Below are 22,939 nucleotides of genomic sequence, written 5' to 3'. Positions count from 1 at the left end.
TCTAGGGTGTGAGTATTATCAAAGAAACAACTCTGCTCAGATCCCAGTGCTTCTGGTTTTCCCACCAGCCTCTACCCAGCCCTGCCCCACCGTTAGTCTGCCCTCTCTGAAGCCCAGATCTGCCATCTAGTCTAAAGACTGATCCAGCAAAGAGACCCACTTTTGCCTCTGAGAATGGCATTCATGGGGCACTAGCACCCTCTAGATGAAGTCGCGGGGGAACATGGGTCCCAACTGCTGCCCTCATTCCCAGGCTGTCCTGTGCCAGTGGTATGCTTACTTCTGTCTCTGGTGGAGGAATGAACACCGGGGCTCTCATCTTCAGATTGAGCCCTCAAAAGTCCCAGTCCCCAAGATTCTACTGCACAGTCATCCTTCAGTGAATGACATCCAGATTGTCAACAGTGAACGTAAGGTGCCAGGACTTTTAATAGCAGTGTGGTTGTGTCAAAGGCTCTATCAATGGTCGTCTAGGTTGTCAGGTGAGATGATGGCTCCAATGTCCAGACACAGCTGACCTGGGATCATCCTCCCTCTTCATCTTCCTGCTTATCCCTTGCCCCCCCTTACCCCAATAGACTAGCCCTTGGACACTTTCTTCTTATGTGACCAGAAATTAAACTCATTAGGTTTGTGGATGAGTGAAACCTGGTGACTCACCTTGAGCCCTAGGGTCTATCCAAGGCTGCTTCCTTCTGGGTTCAGTGACCACACAGCTCCTGGATGTAATGAAGTTGCAGAGGGATCATTGGCTTGGTCCTTCATACTGGCTTTAGGCTCTGAAACTCCCCACAGAGATTGTGAATGGTTGGCTCTCTTGTTCCAGGGATTCCAAACCAAGGCTTGCCTGTTAACGCTTCTTTCTTCCATTCTTCTTTTTCTCCCTCTGTCCTTCCCTCTCTCTCTCTCCTCTCTCACTCTCTGTCTCTCTCTGTCTCTCTCTGTCTCTCTGTCTCTCTCTGTCTCTCTGTCTCTCTGTCTCTCTGTCTCTGTCTCTGTCTCTGTCTCTGTCTCTGTCTCTGTCTCTGTCTCTGTCTCTCTTTCTCTCTCTCTCTCTCTCTCTCTCTCTCTCTCTCTCTCTCTCTCTCTCTCTCTCTCTCTCTCTCTCTCTCTCTCTCTCTCTCTCTCTCTCTCTCTCTCTCTCTCTCCTTTCTTTGTGTCAGTGTCAATCCTGGGCCTTGAAGAAGCCTAGGTGCTGTTCCTGAGCCTTTTTACTCAAAGATAACAGTCTATGGCTTGAGCTACAATCCATTTCTTTTGTTTTGTTTTTGGTTGTTAATTAGAGACAAGAGTCTTACAGGCTTTGCTGCCTGGGCCAAAATCCTCGATCTTCCGATCTCAGCCTCCTAAGTAGCTAGGATGACAGGTATGAAGCACCAGCATCCAGATCAAACCATGGTTTCTTCATGTGCTGTGGGACCAGTCCTGGAATCTTTCATTGTCTATGATGCCCCAGAGCCTGGCGCACTTTATAATGGTTTGTTGGATAAATAAATGAGCAATACTACAGAAAATTCCCATCTGATTCAAGTAAGTATCCTCTGTGGGAGAGGGGGGATGAAACCTGATGTAGTTCTCCCACAGTTCTCCATCCTCCCTCTTCCCACCCACCTGATGCCACTGCACTTAACTGTTTTGGCTCTGAGGATGTGAGCCAAGATTCACTCCCTGGATTCTGGGACTTCTGTGATACCTATCTTCTCAAAGATCTCTGTCCAGCGGCTGACCCACTCTGTGGCACTCAATTCCCCACTCAGGTGTGAACAAGGATGCCATGAACTGAATGTCTGGCTCAAGGGGCTTCTTCTCTTCCCCCTGAGGCAACCAGGATGGTCTACCACATCCAACCTCCAAGTTTCATATTGCAGAGAAAGGATCCTCAATGCAGCCTTGGGTCTCTGAATCTCTAGAGTCCAGTTCAGGTGCTGGGAATTGTCTCTGGTCACAGCTGGCAGGCTGGGATGGCAATGTCAAAATCTCTGTTCCCCATGACGTCTTCCGTCTTCCACTGTGGGGGTCACCCTAGAGAGACCTTGTGGAGATTCAACAGCAACCAGAGAAAGGCATTCAAGGCATAACGTTCAAAACAGAAGACAATCTGGCTTGGGACCTCTGCCTGTGCCACTTTGAACATCATTGTTTGGCAACTGAAATCGTCCATCTAATTTTACCCATAATCCCAGGCTTTATTGGAAATTGCCAGTTTAAATAAAAAAAAGTCCTGGAAAATGTGGCATTAATTTGTCCAAATCAAACCTTACGGTTTCCAAAGTCAGTAGTCCCCTTTTCCTTCCAGACAGCCTACAGCAGGTTACAGAAACTGGCATTCAGCAAGCCCTAGCTAACTGAAACCTCCTGATACCAAGTGGGCTACAGCAGGGGGAATGGACTTGCCTACCACTGCCCAGCTAGAAACAAACCAAGCAGGACACAGATTGAAGTTTGCAGGACTCCAGGGAGGATTGACCACTGGTGTACTGCCCCAGGAGGGAATCTACACCACTACTGGGGTTCTGGAGCCCTGTTCCCAGATGTCCACTGAGACTGTAAATGCCCTAGGTAAGGTTCTCCTCTCATCCTCGGTCACGGTGAACCGTCTGCTATGTCACACCGTATGCCAGCCTCCAAAACCTCATAGCTTCACAGCCCCTGCACTACCCTCTCCCCCATCGTGTTCCCTAATTATGTTCAGCAGACTCATCCCAACCCTTGAATTAGCTCCAACAATGCACACAAGAGCAGAAGGTCTGGCTAGAAGAGTGTGGCTGTGGTCAGATTTGCCTCACCAAACTTCTGGCTGGGGATAGAAGGACCAGTGTGCACTGTAATCCAGGTTTCACACAGGTCTTCTCGGGGAGACCCACGCAGGCCTAGTAGCTACTGTGGTCTCCAGGAAAGAGGGAAGAGAGATTTGGAAAGGGGAGGAAAGGAATGTCTACTGAAATCTTCCATAAAGGAGCCATGAAACTGTGAAGGAGAAAAAAATTGTGGCTGGGCTCGTACTTGGTATTGATGAAAAAAGAACAACAAATACACACACACACAGAAATAAAATGCTTTTCCTGTTTTTAGACATGGTGACTTAAATATATTTTCATTGCTTTTATCTCTCTGCTCTCAACACACACACACACACACACACACACACACACACACACACACACACACACACACACATCCAGAACGGCGACAGAAGACTCTTCCATGCAGCACCTGCATTTTGCCAACTGATCACTCACCTGAGCATAGTCAGTCTGTACAAGGAGAAAGATGATTTCTCTACCCCCCTCTCTCTTTATCTCTCTCTCCTTCTCTCTCTCAAACACACACACACAGACGCCTAAGTTTGTTGGTTCCTCATCTGGGACAATGTACAAGCTGGAGCACACAGGTTCCCATTCCCAGTTCCCTTTTCAGAACCAAGGGCTACCACCCAAGGAAGCACCATTCTAATGACACAGCACCACCCTGCCTCTCCCCTTCTCCATGGCCAGACCCTTCCCCTTGGGAACAACAAGCCTTAACTCCCCATTCTTGAAAACCCTAGGCCAGTATGCTGGATGAAGAAATCCCCAGATATGTGGCTCCTCAGAGCCGGGACTGAAAACAAGCAGGGAATCATGGGTTCCCCAGGGGGGCTGTATGACCTAGGGTGGGGGCGGTGTTGAGGAAATGGATGTGGTCCTAAAGGCTAAATACATGGATGAACTAATTTCTTCCAGCCCAGATGCTTCTGGGTGACTGAGCGGATTCTTGGGGAGGATGAGACCAGATGGACTGGGAGCATCAGCAGATGCTGGCAGAGCTGGGAAATCTGATCACCCTGTGAATATTGTTGACAGCTGGCGGGCGGCAGGCTGAGTGTATGTGTCCTCTCCTTGATCAAAACCCCTCCCCCTTGGTCACACCCGCACTTCTGACATTGTGCTGTCCTGACTCTGCCCTAAGGCTACCCGGCCATAGCAGAAGCAGCCTCAACTCAGCTCAGGGCTTCCCCCCAACCCCAGCAGCTGCCCAGGGGATCAAATCTCCCCTGAGCCCAACCGCTGGGGCAGACTCTTCTCCATCCACCCCACACACCAAGCAGGTGCACGGTGACCCTCTTTGTGTGTTTGTGTGTGTGTGTGTGTGTGTTTATGATTGTTGGGGATATCTACCTCTCAAGGACTCAGAACATAGAAACCTTTGGGATGACAGCACACAGCACACTAAAAAAAATAACACAAAGAATCCTGTGTAATGGACTTAGCACAATGTGCCTTTTGAAAGACTCAGCACATAGCAACCTTTGGGATCCTCGTGGGAATCTAATAACCAATAAGATTAGACATGCCATTTTGACATCACTAAAGTTAAATATCATACATAATATTATGACATCATATGTCATAATGACATTGTAGATATATTGTGGATGCCTATTCTGTGATTTCATTCTATTTCAAGTGAGCAATATTGGTGGATATGAAATCCATTGTGACCTCAAAGCCATTTTGACATGAAAATCCCATTTTGACATCACAGTGCCATTGTGATATCATTAACCCACTGTGACATTACAAACCTGTCCTGTCCATTGTGACCTCACAAAGCCATTGTGATATCACATTGCTGTTGTGACATTACAATCACCTTGAGACTTCCCAAACCCATTATGTCATCTTTAGAACCTTTGCAAAAACACAGGGCCTTTGTGACATAATGGTCCCTTTTTGTATCCATATCCTCATTGTGAAATGTAAACTGAGATCAGATATGCCAATATAATATCACAAAGGCTTTACAATATAATCATCGGTGTGACATCACATTTTCATTATGACAACATCAGCTCATTGTAACATCACAAATCTATAATGACATCATACCACTATGACATCACACTGTCATTGTGACATCATATATGCATAATGAATGCCTGTTATGTGATTTCATTATATTTCAAATGTGGCTTGTGGGTTCATATCAAAAACATATTTTGACTTCATAACTATTGTGACATCACAATCCTTTCTGACATAACATTGCCATTGTGATATCTCTAAACAATTGACAGCTCAAACATGTCCTGTCCTCATAAGTTTTGTGCTATATTGCCACTGTGTTATGTTAGGCCCATTGAGAGCTCAATCTATTTTTGACCTCGTATTATTTCAAGTATGACATGAAATATTATAAATATACTGTGACATCATGAATATTGTGACATAAAACTGCTAGATATAATGACCATTGTGTCACATTGTCACAACACAAATCTGTTCTGACTTCATCACCTTTGAAATCCTGACAATCCCATTCTGAAGTCATATACTCATTGTGAGTTAATGACAATTGAGGTCTGGCATACCATTGTCACATCACCAATCTACTGCAACATCACAAAACTATTTTGAACTCATCAGTACTATGGCATCACCAACTAATTGTGACATAACAACACTCATGACATTATAATTTGACATCATATTGCAATTGTGATAATACCATACCATTATGCTTACACAAACCTATTAGGACCTCATCACATCTTAGAAAGCTTTTGGGTCATCAAGCTCCTTCTGTGAAATTGTATCATTGTGCATTTTTAGCAATTGAAATTTTAAATAAGATGTGATATTACAAACTAGTTTTGACATCACTAACCCATTTTTATATCATTACCACTTTGACAACCAAAACCTGTTAGGAACTTTAGCACTTTTGACAAAAAAACAGGGTGTCTGTGTCATTACAATTCATTTGTGTATGTCATTGTGACTTAATTCTCATGTCCTCACTATCAACTAATGGCAATTAAGATCTGACATGCCATTGTGACATCACAAACACTTTGTGACATCATCACCAGTGTGACATCAGACTTTCTTTATGACACCATCAGCTCATTGTTACATCAACAAGCTACAGTGACATCATAGCATTATGAAATCGCATTGCCGTTTTGCTGTCATAGACACATTGTGAATGTGTTTCCTGTGATTTCATTCTATTTCAAATGTGGCATATCAGTTTATATCAGAAACACATTGTGACCTCATAACCAATATAATATTATAAACAATGTGTGACATCATAAAGTGTGACATAACATTGTTATGACATCTTTAGCTTATGGTGACATCACAAAATGACAATGACATTATAGAATTTACCATTATGTCATTTTGACATCATAGACACATTATGAATGCCTAATCTGTGATTCCACTGTATTTGAAAAGTGGCATGTGGGTTGATATCAGAAACCGATTTTGATGTCATAACCATTGTCACATTAAAATCCCTTTATGACATCAATGTGACATCACAATGTGATGCAACTAAGGCATCGTGATATCACAGTAGTCATGAACTCACAGTGGTCATGAACTCACAATGGGTTTCTCATATCAACTGACATGCCACACTAGAAATAGAATCAAATAACATAAGAGGCAAACACAACATGTCTATGACATCAGAATGACAATGTGATGTATAATGCTATGATGTCCTTGTAGTTTTACATGTCAAAAAGAGATGCTGGTGTCATAATGGAAACATGATGTCACAATTATGATGATGTCAGAAAGGATTTGTTATGTTTCAATGTTATGTCTGATGTCAGTTGTCAATTCCCTATGAGGATATGGATACAAAAAGGTTCTGTGATGTCACAGAGGCCATGTGTGTTTTCAAAGATGGTAAGGGGTCATTATAGTTTTGGGATTGCACAATGTGATCTGTAATGTCACAATGAAAATGAGATGCCCCATTGGGTTTTGATGTCACAGTGGTGATGAGGTCACAATGGTTTTGTGATTTCACAGTTTGTAATATCAGAATGATGTGTCCAATTTCAATTTTTCATAATTCAATATGAGGATACCAGAGGATAGAAGAAGCTTCATAGTATGAGGTCATACTATGTGAAAACCCAATGGGACAATAACTTCACAATGATAATATGATGTCTCAACATCATGATATAATAATGTTTTGATGTCACAATTGGTGATGCCATACTGATGAGGAGGTCGTAATAGATTTGAGATATCCCAAGGGGTTGGTGATGTCAGAATGGCATGTGGGATCTCAATTGTCATTAACATAATGAGTATATGAGCTTGGGAAGGGATTCTGATGTCACCAAACTATATGTAGTCAAAAATGTGAAGAACAAACTGGTCTAGATGTCACAAAGTGACACAATAGTTATGATGACCAGCAGTGTGATATCATGATGTTACACTGGATTTTAGATATCTCATGTCATACCTGAAATATGAGGTCGAACACAGATTTTCAACTCACAAAGGGCCTAGGATATCAGAATGGTATGTCACAAAAGTTATGAGGACAGGAGAGATATTTGATGTCACAGTGGGTTAGTGATATAACAAAGGCAATGTGCTGTGATAAAAAGATTTTGATGTCACAAGGATTATGAGTTCACAATGGTTTCCTGATATCAACTCACATGGCACATTTGAAATAGAATGAAATCAAAGAATAGGCATTCACAATCTATCCATGAAATCAAAATGACACTGTGATATCAAGGCACTAATGTTTTATAGGATATGTACTCATACCTTGCTCTTGTATCAGTAATCCCTCTGAACACTGTACTTACAAAAAAAAACACACAGAAGAAAAAAATGGTATGGTTTCATTGGGGTTTTGTATGTCACAATGATATGGTGATGTCATAATGACAATGTGATTTCACAGTCATAGTTATTGCACAAAATATTTGTGATGATACAATGCTATGTGTGATCACAATTTTCATTAGCTCACTATGAGGATATAGGTATACCAAGGGTCTCTGATGCCATAGAAGTCATGTGTTTTTTTTTAAAGTTCACAATAGCTTTGTGATGTCACAATGTGATTGTGAATTCACAACAGGAATGTGATGTCACAATGGGTTTGTGATGTCACAGTGGTAATAAGGTCATGATGAGTTTGTGATGTTACTAAGAGTTTGTAATATCACAATGACATGTCCAATTTCAATTACTACTAGTTCACAATGAAGATACAGTTTCAAAGAAAAATCATAAGCTCCAAAGACCCTGAGTTTTTAGTCATAATTTGTGTGATATGCTGTCATTAGGATATTTTAGGCCTTTAGTAAACTCATAATCTGTTTTCAAACTCATGAATATTCAGGTATGACATAAGATATCAGAAATTGACTCTGACATGCTGAACATTGATAGACTTCAAGACCATGGTGTCACATTGTGAATTCCCGAATCTGTTATGACTTCATCTCATTTGTGCCTACGCATGACTTCAGAGACAACACAATCCCTTTGTGAACTCATATCTTCATTGGGAATTATTGACATTTGCGATCCCGCATTCCATTGTGACATTTCCAACCAATTGTTACAGCACAAACCTATTATTTTTGAAACACATTGTGATCTAATGGCCATTGTGGTAGCACAATCCCTTTGTGACCCCACATTTCCATAGTGATGTGATTACCCCATTGTGAAATTCCAATCCTCTCACACCAAATCCAGGTATGAAATGTGATACCCGAATCCAGTGTGACATCTAGATCACGGTGACATCACACTGATGGATGTTATGAGCATTTTGTCACATTCTGACAACACACACCTGTTAGGACTTGTCACTTTTGTGACAATGTATGCCTTTGGAGACATCACAGTCCTTTCGTGAGCTCATATATTCATAGTGAGTTAATGACAATTGAGATCATATCTGTCATTTTGATATCACCAACCCATTGTGAAATCACACACATCTTGTAAACTCATCACCACAGTGGCATCACCAGTTTTTATCAACACATTATTAAATCAACATATTGCAACATCACATTGCCATTGTGATATCACTTTTCCATTGTGTTTTCAAAAACCTAGTATGTCTTCATAGCATTTTAGAAAATTCATGGGCTTTTACAGTTCAGCCTTCTGTGAACTCATATCCTCATTGTGAAATAGTAGCAACTGAAATTGGACATGTCATTATGAGATGTGACTTAACAAAACTATTTGATTTCATCAATAATGTGACATCACAAACCCATTGTGAGCTTTCATTACCATTTGACATCACTATCACATTGTGACATTGCAAACCTATTAGACCACTTAGCACCTTTGAAAAAACACATGAAATCATCGTCCCTTTGTGTAACTATACCCTCATTAAGAACTGACAATTGATATCAGACATGCCACTGTAACAACACAAACCCTTTGTGACATCACCATGTGACATAACATTGTCATTTTGACAGCATCAACTACATTTGACATCACAAAATTACAATGACAAGATATCATTATGAGATCACTTTGTCATTGTGATGTTATAGACAGATTGTGAATGCCTGTTTTTAATCTTTTTTTGTCAGTCGTCGGGTTTTAACTCTGGGCTTGGGTGCTGTCCCTGCTCTTCAGCACTCGGCGAGCACTCTATCATTTGAGCCACAGTGCCACTTCTGGTTTTCTAGTGGTTTTTATGGATATGAGAGTCTCATGGACTTATTGTGTTAGCTGGGTTTGAACTGTGATCCTCAGATCTCAGCCTCTTGAGTAGCAAGGATTACAGGTGTGAGCCAACGCCTCTTAGCTTTTTCATTCTATTTCAAAGTTGACATGTGTGTTGATATCAGAAACATAATGTGACCTCATAACCATTGTAACATCATCACTCAGCAGTGACATCAAATTGTCATTATGACACTATCAGCTCATTGTGACAATGGCATTATAGCATTATAAATCACAGTGACATTGTTATATCATAGACGTAACAGTGTGAAGGCAGATTCTGTGAATTCATTCTATTTCAGAAACCCATTTTGACTATATAACCATTGTGATTTCACAATCTTTTGTGGCATCACAATCCCATTGTGATATCATTAACCTGCTGTGCCATCACAAACCAGTTCTGTCCTTATAAGTTTTGTGACATGCTCCCATTGCCATATTAGACCCTTTGTGAGCTCATAATGTTTTCAATCTCAAATTTCTGGTATGACATGTGATATCAGAAATCCCTGTGACATCATACTGCCAGATGTCATGACAATTGTGTCACACTGTGACATCACAAGCCCTTTAGAATGGCATCACATTTGTGACAACACATGCCTTTGGAGATTTTACAGTCCCTTTTTTAACTCAGATATTCATTGCCAATTAATGACAATTGAGATCTGCCATGCCACACTGACATCAAGAACCCATTGTGACATCAAAAATTTATTGTGACTTCATCATGAGAATAGCATGAACAACTAATTGTGGTATCAAAGCATTATTTTGAAATGACATTGTGGTATTGCCGTTGTGATATCACTGTCCCATTGTGCTTTTACAAACCTGTTATGGCCACATCACATCTTACAAAATTCATGACCTTTGAGACTTCAAGCTCTTTCTATGAACTCGAGTACTTATTACCTCTATGGCAAGGAGGTATGCCATCAAGTTACAGTTAATATAATAAACCAATTTTCACTGGAAAGAGGACTGTGATTACCTTATCCTCGACTGGATACCTAGGTCCAAGAGTAGCCTTGATCACCAAACCTCAGACCTCCAGTGGGCAGCCCCACCCTTTCTTATTGGCCTGCAAACCAGCAGCCAAAAAATTATGATCACCAAAGCTCCAAACCTCAATGGGCAAGGCTTTTTACTTTTCCATTCCTCCCTCCTTTACTACAGAAATGTCCTTCCTTCTTGGTTTTTCCCTTCCTGCTTCTCTTCAGGCCTCTACACTCTCCACAGGCCTACCCTACTCTGTCCCAATGACCACTTGCCAACCTTCAGCTCTCCCTCAAATTCCTCTCTTCTCAGGTTATTCCCTTCCTGTGGTCTCACCACTTTTTTTCCATCTGGGTAGCCCCCATTTTATCTCCCCTTCCAATGCTCTGCAAATGCAACCTATACATAGGTTGTACCCCTCCTCACTCCAATGGGTCTCCTGCTTAACAGTTTTCAAGCATCACTTCCAAAACTGCCCAATGCTGAATCATTCTGGACAGCTCACCATGTGAGGCTTTACACCTCCACCTTTGGCATTCCCCCCACTCTCCAGTGGGCCAGGCCAAGAATTCATAATGATTATTGGCTCCCACAAATAATTCTGTCCCCATCGGTTATTATAATATCCTCATAATGAATTAGATGAAATTGTCATCGTTATATTACACACTTGATGAAACATCACTAACTCATTGTGACCTCATCACTGTGGTGACATCACAAACTCATTGTGATATCACATTGCCATTGTGCCACAATGATCACATTGTGACATCCCAAACCGATTATGACCTCAGAAGCTTTGAAAGAAAGCATGGCCTTTGTGATATCACAGGCACTTTGTGTACCCATATCATTTTGATCTAATGACAATTGAGATGAGCCATGCAATTTTAACATCGCCAAACCTTTGTGACATCATCAGTGTAACATCACATTGTCATTATGACAACATCAGCCCATCGTGACATCATAAAACAACAATGACATCATAGCATTATGACATAACATGGTCATTGTGATGTCACAGATAAATTGCAATGCCTATTCTGTGATTTCATTCTATTTCACATGTGGAAGTTGCATTGTTATCACAAATACATTGTGACCACATAACCATTATGATATCACAATACCTTGATGACACAACATTGCCATTATGATATCACTAACCCACTGTGACATCACAAAACTGTCATGTCCTCATAAATTTTTTGACATGATGGCAGTGTTATCTCTGGCCTTTCTGAGTTCATAAATGGTTTAACACAAATACTTCAGGTATGACATGTGATATCAGAATTCCACTATGACATCATGACTACTGTGACATCACACTGCCAGATGTCATGAACACTGAGTCACATTGTGACATCACAAACCTGTGAAGACTCATTGCATTTGTGCCAACTTATGCCTTTGGATACATCATTATCCCTTGTGAACTTATATAGTCATTGTCAATTACAGATTGGGCATCACCATTCCATTGTGAAATCACAAAACTATGGGACCTCATCACCTGTATGATATCATCATTTGTGACTTCAAAACAATACTATCTCATGTAATGGTAACATCACATTGCCAATGGGATATCTCTGTCTCCTTGCATTTTCACCAACCTATAATGTCCTCTTAATATTTTACAAAATTCTGACTTCTAGCACCTTATGTGAACTTGTATCTTAATTGTGATCTAGTAGAATGATATTGGACATATAATGATGATATTACAAATTCATTGTGACATTACTATCCAAGTGTGATCATATCACCACTATGACATCACAAACCCATTGTGTCATCATTTTGCCACAGTGTTATCACGATCACCTTGTGACATCCCAAAACTGTTGTGACCTCTTAGCACCTTTGAAAAAGCACATGGTGATTGTCACACCACAGTCCCTTTGGGTAACCATATCCTCATTGTGAACAAAGGACAACTGACATCAGACAGGCCACTGTACCTTTACAAACGCTTTGTGACATCATCTCCAGAGTGACATCACATTGTTGTTATGATACCATCAACCAGTTTTGACATCCCAAAATGACAATGACATCATAACATAATGACATCACATTTTCATTGTGAGTTCATAGAGACAATGTGATTGCCTATTTTGTGATTTCATTCTATCTCAAATGTGGCATATTCGTTGATTTCAGAATCCCATTGTGACCACATCATCATTGTGACATTACAATCCTTTTGTGACCTCATATTGACATTGTGATATCATTAATGCAATGTAACATCAGAAACCTGTCTTGTCCTCATAAGTTTTGTAAGAAGCTACTACCTTGACCTGGGCTGGATGCCAGAGCTAAATGCAGCCTCAACCATGAACTCTCAGACTTCCAAAGGGTAGCCCAGGCATTTCTTAACTGGTCTGCAAAAAACCAACCCCCAAAATAATGATCTCCAAAGCTCCACACTTCAAAGGACAAGGCTTTTTCCTTTCTCTTCATCCTCCTTCTCTCCAGACCTGTCCTACTTTTCAGGTCTTTTCATTTATTCCTTCCACAATTCCCTTCTTCTCTTCAGGCTGCTCTATTCTTGACCTGCCCTGTGCAGGTGCCAGTTGCTGTCCTTCACCTCCTGCTCTCCCTCAATTTCTTCTCCTCCCAGGTCTTTACCCTCCTGCAGTCTCATCATTTCTTTCCGTCCAAGACTTTCCCCTTTTTCTCTCCCCTTCTGTTGCTCTGAACATGCAGGCTATATATAGGCTGTACCCTTCCCCCACTGCAATATGTTTCCTGCCTACTAGTTTTCAATCTTCACTTCCCAAATGTCCATGCCCAATCACTTCTTGGCAGCTCAACATGTGGGGCTTGACATCCTATCTACTTCAGTAGCATGTCCTGCCCACTCCAGTGGCATGCACCCCCCTCTCCAGTGATCCAGACCAGCAGACCATGATGACTATCTGTTCCCGTGGATTGTAGGGTCACCGCTGGTTATTACAGTGTCTTCATGGTGAGCTAATAGCAATTGAAAATCAAATAATTGTGATATTACCAACTCATGACATAACTAACCCATTGTGACCTCATAACCACTGTGACATCATAAACTCGTTGTGACATCACATTGCTGTTCTGACACTAGGATCACACTGTGACATCCCAAATCTATTATGAACTCTAATAACCTTTGAAAAAATACATAGCTTTGTGACATCACAGTCCCTTTGTGTATCCAAATCCTAACTGTGAAATATTGGCAATTGAGAATCAGACATGACATTTTAACATCAAAAACAATTTCTGAGATCATCACAATTGTGATATCACATTGTCGTGACATCATCTGCTCATTGTGAAATCATGAAACTAAAATGATATGATAGAATTATAACTTCACATTGTCATCGTGACATCATAGACACATTAGGAATGCTTCTTCTGTGATTTCATTCTATTTCAAATGTGGCCTGTAGGTTGATATCATAAATCATGAACTCATAACCATTGTGATATCACAATCCCTTTGTACATCACGTTGCCATTGTGATATAACCAACCCACCTTGACATCACACACCTAGCCTGTCATCATAAATTTTGTGACATGCTGCGATTCTGATACCTTAGGCCTATTTTTTCCTCATAATCGTTGTCGACCTCATTAGATTTCACATACAACATTTGATATCACAAATTCCCAGGGACACATGACCTTGGTGACATCACACTGTCAGATGTCATAACCATTGTGCCAAATTCTGACATCACAAACCTTTTAGGTTTTCAATATATTTGTGACAACACATACTTTTGGAGAAACCACAGTCTCTTTGTGAACTCATATACTCATTGTAAATTAAAGACAATTGAGAACTATCATGTCATTGTGACATGCTCAACACATTGTGACATCACCAATCTTTTGTGACCTCATCACCAATGTGACATCATCAACTAATTGTGACATCAAAACAATATTTTGACATGATGTAGGGAGTTGACATTGTGATATCACTGTCCCATTTTGTATTTACAAACCTAATATGACCTCATAACATTAAAAAAATTTCATGTCCATTAGGACTTCAGGCTCCTTCTGTGAATTTGTATGCACATTGTGAAATAGTATCAATTGAAATTGGACGTGTTTGAGATATTACAATATCATTATGACATCAAAAACCCATTGTGATCTGATCACATCGTGTATCATAAAGCTATCATCACCCCTAAATACCTTTGAAAACACACATGAAATTTGTATCATCACAGCCCGTTTGTGTACTCATATCCTCATTGTGAACATATGACAATTGAATTCATATATGCCATTGTAACATCACAAACCCTTTGTGACCCCATCACAAGTGTGACAACAATATTCATTATGATACAATTACCTCCTTGCAACATCACCAATTTACAATGACCTCATACCATTATGACATTACATTGTCATTGTGATTTCATAGACACATTGTAAATGCCATTTCTCTTATTTAATTTTCTTTAAAATGTGGCACGTGGGTTGATATCAGAAAAAAAATTGTGATCTCATAAATATATGGCATCACAATCATTTTGTTACATCACAGTGCCATGGTGATATCACTAACATATTGTGACATCACAAATCTGTCCTGTCCTCATAAGTCTTGTGACGTGTTACAATTGTGATGTCTTAGGCCCTTTATGAGCTCGCAATCTGTTTTCAACGTTATAATATTTCAATTATGATATGTGATATCAGAAATCCACTGTATCATCATGACTATTGTGACAGACATCATGAACATTGTGTCACATTGTGACATCACAATCCTCCAAGGACTTCACCACATTTGTGACACATGCATTTGGAGATACCACAGTCCATTTGTGAACTCATATTCTCATGACAAATGAGATCCATTATGCCATTTGAATATCACCAACAAATTGTGACATCATAGACCTACTGTGACCCCTTACCTGTATGGCATCACCAACTATTTGTGACATCAAAACCTTTTGTGATGTCACAATGTGACATTGTAATCATGACATCTGTCAGTGTGATGTAACAATGGTCATGATGTCATGGTGGATTTCTGGTATCTCATGCCATACATGAAATATTAGGTTGAAAACAAATTATGAGGGCAAAAAGGTCTAAGATATCACAATGTCAGTGTAAGGTCAGCTCCTTGATGGCAAGCAGACTACACCCTCCTTATAGCAAAGTCTCCACCCAGTACCTATGTTACCTAGGCAACTGGCACACCTAGAAGAGGTCACATCTACATCTGCTGAAGTCACATCTGAATTTGATGTGGCCACACCTTTCTCCGCCCATACCCTAGAAAAGGCCTAGCCCAGGCCCAGACGCTCTTTTTCCCAGTTCTTCCCCAGGTTTTTCCCAGGTCTTTTCCAGCCACATGGAGGACCAACATGGCCTTGTGCCAGCCGTAATGATGAATAAACCTACCCCTTGCCTGAATACCACGTGCGTGGTGAGGTTCTTACTCGACAACCTCATTTTAAAAACATAACAGTCAGCATGAAACAAATGTTATGAGGACAGGAGAGGTTTGTTATGTTACATTGTGTAAGTGATGTCTATGATGTCACAATGAGAATTGTCATAATGTGATTATGTCAGTAAGTTTGGTGATGTCACAATGAGCTGATGCTCTGATTATGGAAATGTGATGTCACACTGTTGAGGATGTCACAATTTTTGATGTTATAATGGCATGTCTGGTCTAAATTGTCATTAGTTAACAATAAGGATATGGGTACACAAAGGGACTGTGATGTTCCAAAGGGCATGTGACTTGTCAAAGAGCTAAGAGGTCATAATAGATTTGAGATATCACAATGGAATTATGATGTCACAACGACAATGTTGTCACAATGGGTTTGTGATGTCGAGGTTGTGATGATGTCAAAATGGGTTTGTGATATCAAAACGAGTTTGTAATATCACAATCAAATTTCCAATTTCAATTGCTACTAGTTCACAAGGAGGATACTGTAATAATCAGCAGATCCCTGATAATCTGTAGACTCTGATAATCAGTGTGACCCCAACTCTTGGATAGCTGGAGAGGACAAAGTATGCCACCAAAGAAGGTGGAACATTCTGTAGGAGGGGCTGGTGTATTAATCACCACCTGTTGAGCTGTTAGGAAGTGATTGGGCTGTGGGTAGTTTGGGATGTGACAGTTGAAAACTGTTAGGCAGTTGGAGTGGAGAAGGGGTACAGACTTTATATAGGCTGCTTGTTCAGAGCAATAGAAGAGGAGGTAAAAAGGGAAAAGTCCTGGATGGAAGGAAGTGGTGTGATAGCAGAAGGGGAAAGACCTGGGAAGAGAGGATGTTGAGGGAGAACAGGAGGTGAAGGATGGCAACTGATGAACCAGGCAAAGCAGATAAGCCTGTGGAGAGTGGAGAGGCCTGAAGAGAAGAAGGATCTGGTAGAATGGAAAAAGCGAAAGACCTCAAAGGAAGTATAGGTCTGTAAAAAAGTAGAGACAAAGGGAAGGGGAAAAAGGCTTGCCCTTTGATGTTTGGAGCTTTGGATGTCATAATTTGGGGGGTTGGTAGTTTGAAGAACATTTATTATATTAAATGTGTGTCAATGGATTCTCTTCAACTATAGAGGTCCTAATATTTGGAGACCCCATCAAGATAATCCATTTGGATGGCATCAGTCCTTGGCCCCAGGGAAAAATCCCCATTGGTGAGAGGGTCAGCCCTCAAGGTTGAGAGTCTACCTCGAGTGTTTGTCTCCAGAGGACTAACATGGACAAATTCATTTAGGTACCTCTATGGGTGCATCTGGGCAAGCTTGCCAGCCTGTTTTGGGGACCCCATCTGGAGGTCATTTTTGGCTTCCTTATGGAAACCATCTGGGAACTTAGAGAGATACAGTTAGTGAAAAAAGAAAAGTGAAAAAAATACACAAAGAGTAAAGTGGGAAGACCAATTCCCCCACCCCTTCTTGGTGATGAGGCTCCTCACTGAGCAGCTTAAGTGGTGGGGCTTTGTGCCAGGCTACTTAAGTGGGCCGGCTCTAGACCCTATGAAGACTACATTCCCACAAGAATCCCAAGGCTCCCATTAGATTCCCAAGATCCGGTGCCAACCCAGAGAATACAAACAAAAATCTCAGAAGGCAGAGCCGGCATGAAAACTCCCCACAGCCTTCCTGACACGGCGCTTCTGCCTGTTTGTGCAAGCAGCCCAACCCAGTCAGGAACAGCAGCAGCTGTCAGCAGTGGAAAATGACCCTAGACTCACAGTGTGGCACCCCTGTCCTGCTGGTTTAAACAGCCTAGCCTAACGTGGAGCAGAAGCAGCAGCTGACAGTGGTGGCAAGCCACCCAGACTCCAGGTACAATGCCTCATGGCACTAGCCCACAGGAACAACCCAGACCAGTCTGGGGCGGCAGCGGTGGCTGGGGCAGGTATAGCTTCAGTGAACAACTCCTGGCCTTTGGAGGTTTGTGCCACTCCATACTGGCCCGCATAATTGGCCCAGCCTAGCCCGAGGCACCTGCAGTGGTTAACACCTGACTCGTGGTGGAGTGCCTGGCTTGCATTAGTGGCCCAGCTGATCCTGGGGCAGTGGCAGCAGCTGGGGCAGTGGCAACAGCTGGGGTAGCAGCAGCAGCATCGACAGCAGCAGCAAACAACTCCAGACCCGTATTGGAGTGTGGTGCCTCTCCAAACTAGCTTGCATAAGCAGCCCAGTCCAGGCCATGGTGGCAAAGGTGGTGAACAACCCCTGACTTGAGGCAGTGTGTGGTGCTGAACAACCCCAGAAAAGCCTCATGAACTTTCCTGCCTGGGCTGGCTTTGAACATGAATACACAGTTCTGAGCCTCCTGAGTAGCTAGAATTACAGGCATTCACACCAGCAGGGACTTACTCTTGTCAGCCCACTAACTTTTTCTACAATAGATCATTTCTTAGTTCACACAAGGAATTTAAGCAAATACGAGAGGATCAACATAATTCTCTGTATTCTATCTGACCATAGTGGAATAAAACTAGTTCTCAATAACAAGGCATAAAGTAGAAAAAAACTTAAACTCATGGGAATTAAACAGCACACTGTTAAACAAGACATGGGTCACAGATGAAATTACAAAAGAAATTAAAAAGTTCCTACAATTCAATGAAAATGAAGATACATCACAAAGAAACCTATGGGACCCAGCAAAAGCAGTCTTGAGGGGCAAATTTATTGCTCTCAGTGCACACATCAATAAAACATAGAACATGCAAACAATGTTATGATGCAACTAAAACTGCTAGAGAAACAAGAAAAAATTGAACCTAAAGGTGCTAGACAGAGATAACTGAAATAAGAGCTGAAATTAATGAGATAGAGACTAAGAAAATTTTAAATCAAATTAATGAAACAAAAAAACTGTGTTGTGTTTTTAAAAAGGCAATATAACTGATGAACTACTCGCAAGAGTACTATCAAAATAAGAGAGGAGACCAAAAATAATAATAGAGATATGAAAGGAAAAATTAGAAGAAACATCCAAGACATCCAAAAAATCATAAAGAAATAATTCTAGCCTCTACTCACAAAGAAAGGAAAACCTAGCAGAGATGGATGAATTTCTACAGAAATACAAATTGCTATCCCCCCTTTCCTTTACAGCCATGCTTCTCTCCACCATGTGTGGGGGGGCAGCAATTCAGTAAATAAACTTCTTTTCCTGCCTGGATAGCCTGTGTTGTTCTCTTCAATGGCTACCTAATAAAACCTACCTATTTAAAATACCTTACATAGGGTGCAGGGAATCGGATGAGGTTTTTGAGTTGGAAATGTTAGAATTTCCTAACCATCCCTTTTCTGCATACCAAACTGCCTTGAGACACCACACGAGACTTTTCACCAAAACTATTTCTAGTTTTTACATCCACATCCACACCACTTCTCTACTCTGGTGAATAACACTTCTCTCTATGACTCTGGGTGGCTCAATCTCTGTTCAGATGGGGCGCCATGCCAGAGAGCTCCTACTTCCTTTAGCCAAAAGGATGGTCACCACCAAAGCCAAGGATTCTTGGTTTGGGGGGCTTGGACATTTCTCTCTAGAGGGCTCTGGGGGAAGTCATAATGCTGCTTCTGCCTTGTCAGCTCTCCTTCACTCACCAGACTGACTCTCCTACACATTTGATGGGAGGCTGCGAGTCATGTCTGAGATTTGAAACCCCTCTGAAATGCTTCCTGTGCTTCCTGGATAGCCAGGTCACCTAATATTTTTATGCCTTTCTCAGATTTAGACAATTTTTGCCTCTGCAATGGTACATGGTCAGAATTCGGTTTACTTTGAGGCTATCTTTGCTCTCTGCTATTAATTTCCAACTTTCTATATCTCACCCTTACTTTTCTACAACTTTTTGGATTGTGCCCTGAAGAGTGTGACATGGGCTAAGTTCCTGTGACCCCTTCTAGGTTACCTCTCAAAGGCTGGCCAAACTAGGCTTGATTTTTTGTTCAGGCTTTTTTTGCATTTTTTCTGAAACCCTTACACTGCAACAAAGCTTGCTACTATTCCATCCATATATTATTATGTTCATTGCTAACAAGTTGCTCTTTTCACAGACCCTGGTAACTGAGGCCCAACCATCTGATGTGCTTTGTTAGCAAAGATATCTAAACATTGTTGTCAAAAATTTTAGGTTTTGAGTTTTGCCTTTTTTGTTTTGTGTTGTGTAGTCTAGTACTGACTACGTGATTCTAAAATATTGGGCATATCTGTGCTAAGATTCTCACATCTAACGAGTTTTGTCATTGCAGAATATTTGGTCAATTCTTGATAAGGACCAGGTAAGCTCTACTTATACTATATGATCTCCTTGTTACTTTAATTGGAAATAAAAAGGACTTGTGTGGCAAACATTGCAATTCAAAGCTAGCCCAGGCTGAAAAATCCCTCAGACTCCATCTCCCAACTAACCTGCAAAGAGGCAGGCTGGAAGCAAGGTTCCAGACTTTTATCTATAACCCGAAAACACTGCTAGTGGTACTATAACTCAAAGTGGTATACTGCTAGCCTTGAGCAGAAGTCCTCAGGGACAACGTCCAGGTCTTGAGCTCAAACTTCTTTGAATATAAACTGGGACAAACCATCCCAGCAATGAGCACCTAGACTCAGCTAGTCTGAAGAACAAGGGAACATGGAGAGGAGTAAGAGTAGATGATATCACATTATCCAATTTGTGCCTGTCCTTTCAAAATTAACCAGAGCCGGGAGGTCAATAGAAGTAAGAAGACTGCCCATGTAATGTCCATACCTGTCTACCTTTCAACTGGACAGGAATTTATATTCTTGACTTTGTCACTTGACTTCTTTTCTATCTACTCACCAGATGTCAGAAGTAGTTAGGGACATTTTACCAACATTTTCAGCCCCAAGTCCTTCATCTTGCCATTTATTTGCCCTCTAGTATTTTTTCAGTCCCTCAGTGCCTCAGGAGTACTTCTCCAGACATTGTCCAAGAGACTTGCCTCCTCCAGACTTTATCTAAGAACTCAGTGCCCAAGTGACAGAAGTTACCTGCTGCCTTCTCCAAGAGGGGAACACATCTCAGCCTTTTACCCCTACTGTGGATGCCCCTTGCAAACAGGAAGTAGCCACAGTGAATCTTTGCCCTTTTTCATAATTATCAAAAGGTCGGAATTTAAGGTCTGAACAGGGACACCACCCTCCCCCTTGGCTAAGTTTCCACGCAGTATCTGTTATATAGGTAACTGGTAGACCTGGAAGCAATCACCTTCCCCTCCTGCTAGGTCACATCCTTGGCCACCTCTGGTAACTTGCCTCCCATCTGACCTTACTAGGGTCCGTGACCCTGAGGTCATATGCAGATCCAGTGTGGCCACACATTTCCCCCACCTGGCCACACCTCTTCCTGTCCCTGGCCTAGAGAAGTCCTGGCCCAGAGGTGGGTCGCCCCACTTCTTTTTCAGCCATGATTCTCCACCATGCATAGTGGGAGCAGCAGTTCGGTAAATAAAATTATTTCCCTGCCTGAAAACAAAAAAGAAATACAAATTGCCCAAACAGATCCTAGAAGAAATAAATCAATTAAAGATGTCAATAAACTACAATGAGATAGTAGAAGTAATCAGAAATTTTCCAACAGGAAAAGCCTAGGACCTGATGGATTTACTACAGAATTCTATAAGGCCTTTAAAGACGAACTAATACCCATAGTCCTCAAGCTCTTCAGAGAAATAGAAACAGAGGGAGGAATTCCAAACTGATCCTATAAAGCCAATATCATATTCATTACCAAACCAAGCAAAGACCCAACAAAAAAGGACTACACACTAATCTCTTTAATTAAGATTGATCCAAAGCTCCGCAATAAAATTTCAGCCAACAGAATCCAGAAACATATAGTAAAATCATACATTTTGACCAAATAGGCTTCATTCCAGAGATGCAGGGATGATATAACATATGGAAGTCAATAAATGTAATCCATCACATCAACAGATCCAAGATCAAGAACCCATGGTTATCTCCATTGATGTAGAAAAATCTTTTGATAAAATTCAGCACTCATTCATGTTAAAAGCTCTAGAAAAAAAATAGGAATAGAAGGATCATTTCATAAGACAATAAAAGCCTTACATGACAGATCAAAGGCCAATATTATATTTAATGGGGAAAAATTACAGTCAATTCCCCTAAAAACAGGAACAACACAAGGATGCCCACTCTCTCCACTCCTCTTCAATATAGATGTGGAATTCTTAGCCAGAGCAATAAGGCAAGAAAAAGACATTAAAGTGATCCACATCAGAGAGGAAGAAGATAAACTATCTCTTTCTGCAGACGGCATTATTTTATAAATTAACGATCCCTAAAGCTCCATCCCAAAACTCTTAGAGCTTATACCACAAAAATCAGACGCCTTTCTGTACAGCAACAATGTACAAGAAGAAAGGGAAATCAAGGAAACAACCACATTCACAATGACCTCAAAAAAGTATATCAATATTAACTTAACCACAGATAAAAGGGTCTATATCATGAAAAATATAAAAGCCTAAAAAAGGAATCATAGAGATTACCAGGAAATGGAAAATCTTCTCCTGTTCCTGGATAGGCAGACTTAATATGGTGAAAATGGCCATACTGCCAAAATTAATAAACACATTCAATGCAATTCCCATTAAAATTCCAGTGATCTACTTTATGAAATAGAGAAAATAGTCCAAAAATTCATATGGAACAACAAAAGACCTAGCATAGCCAAAACAATTTGAGGCAAAAGAAATAATGTAGGAGGGATCATGATACAGGACTTCAAGATCTACTATAGAGCCATAATAACAAAGACAGCTTGGTGGTGCCACAAAAAGAGGCGCGAAAATCAATGAGAGAGGTAAGAGGACACAGACATATAGCCACA

Source organism: Dipodomys merriami, unplaced genomic scaffold, assembly GCF_024711535.1.
Source record: "Dipodomys merriami isolate MVZ:Mamm:240054 unplaced genomic scaffold, mDipMer1.0.p SCAF_418, whole genome shotgun sequence".
Taxonomy (NCBI): Eukaryota; Metazoa; Chordata; class Mammalia; order Rodentia; family Heteromyidae; genus Dipodomys; species Dipodomys merriami.
Note: the sequence above shows the minus strand (reverse complement) of the source record.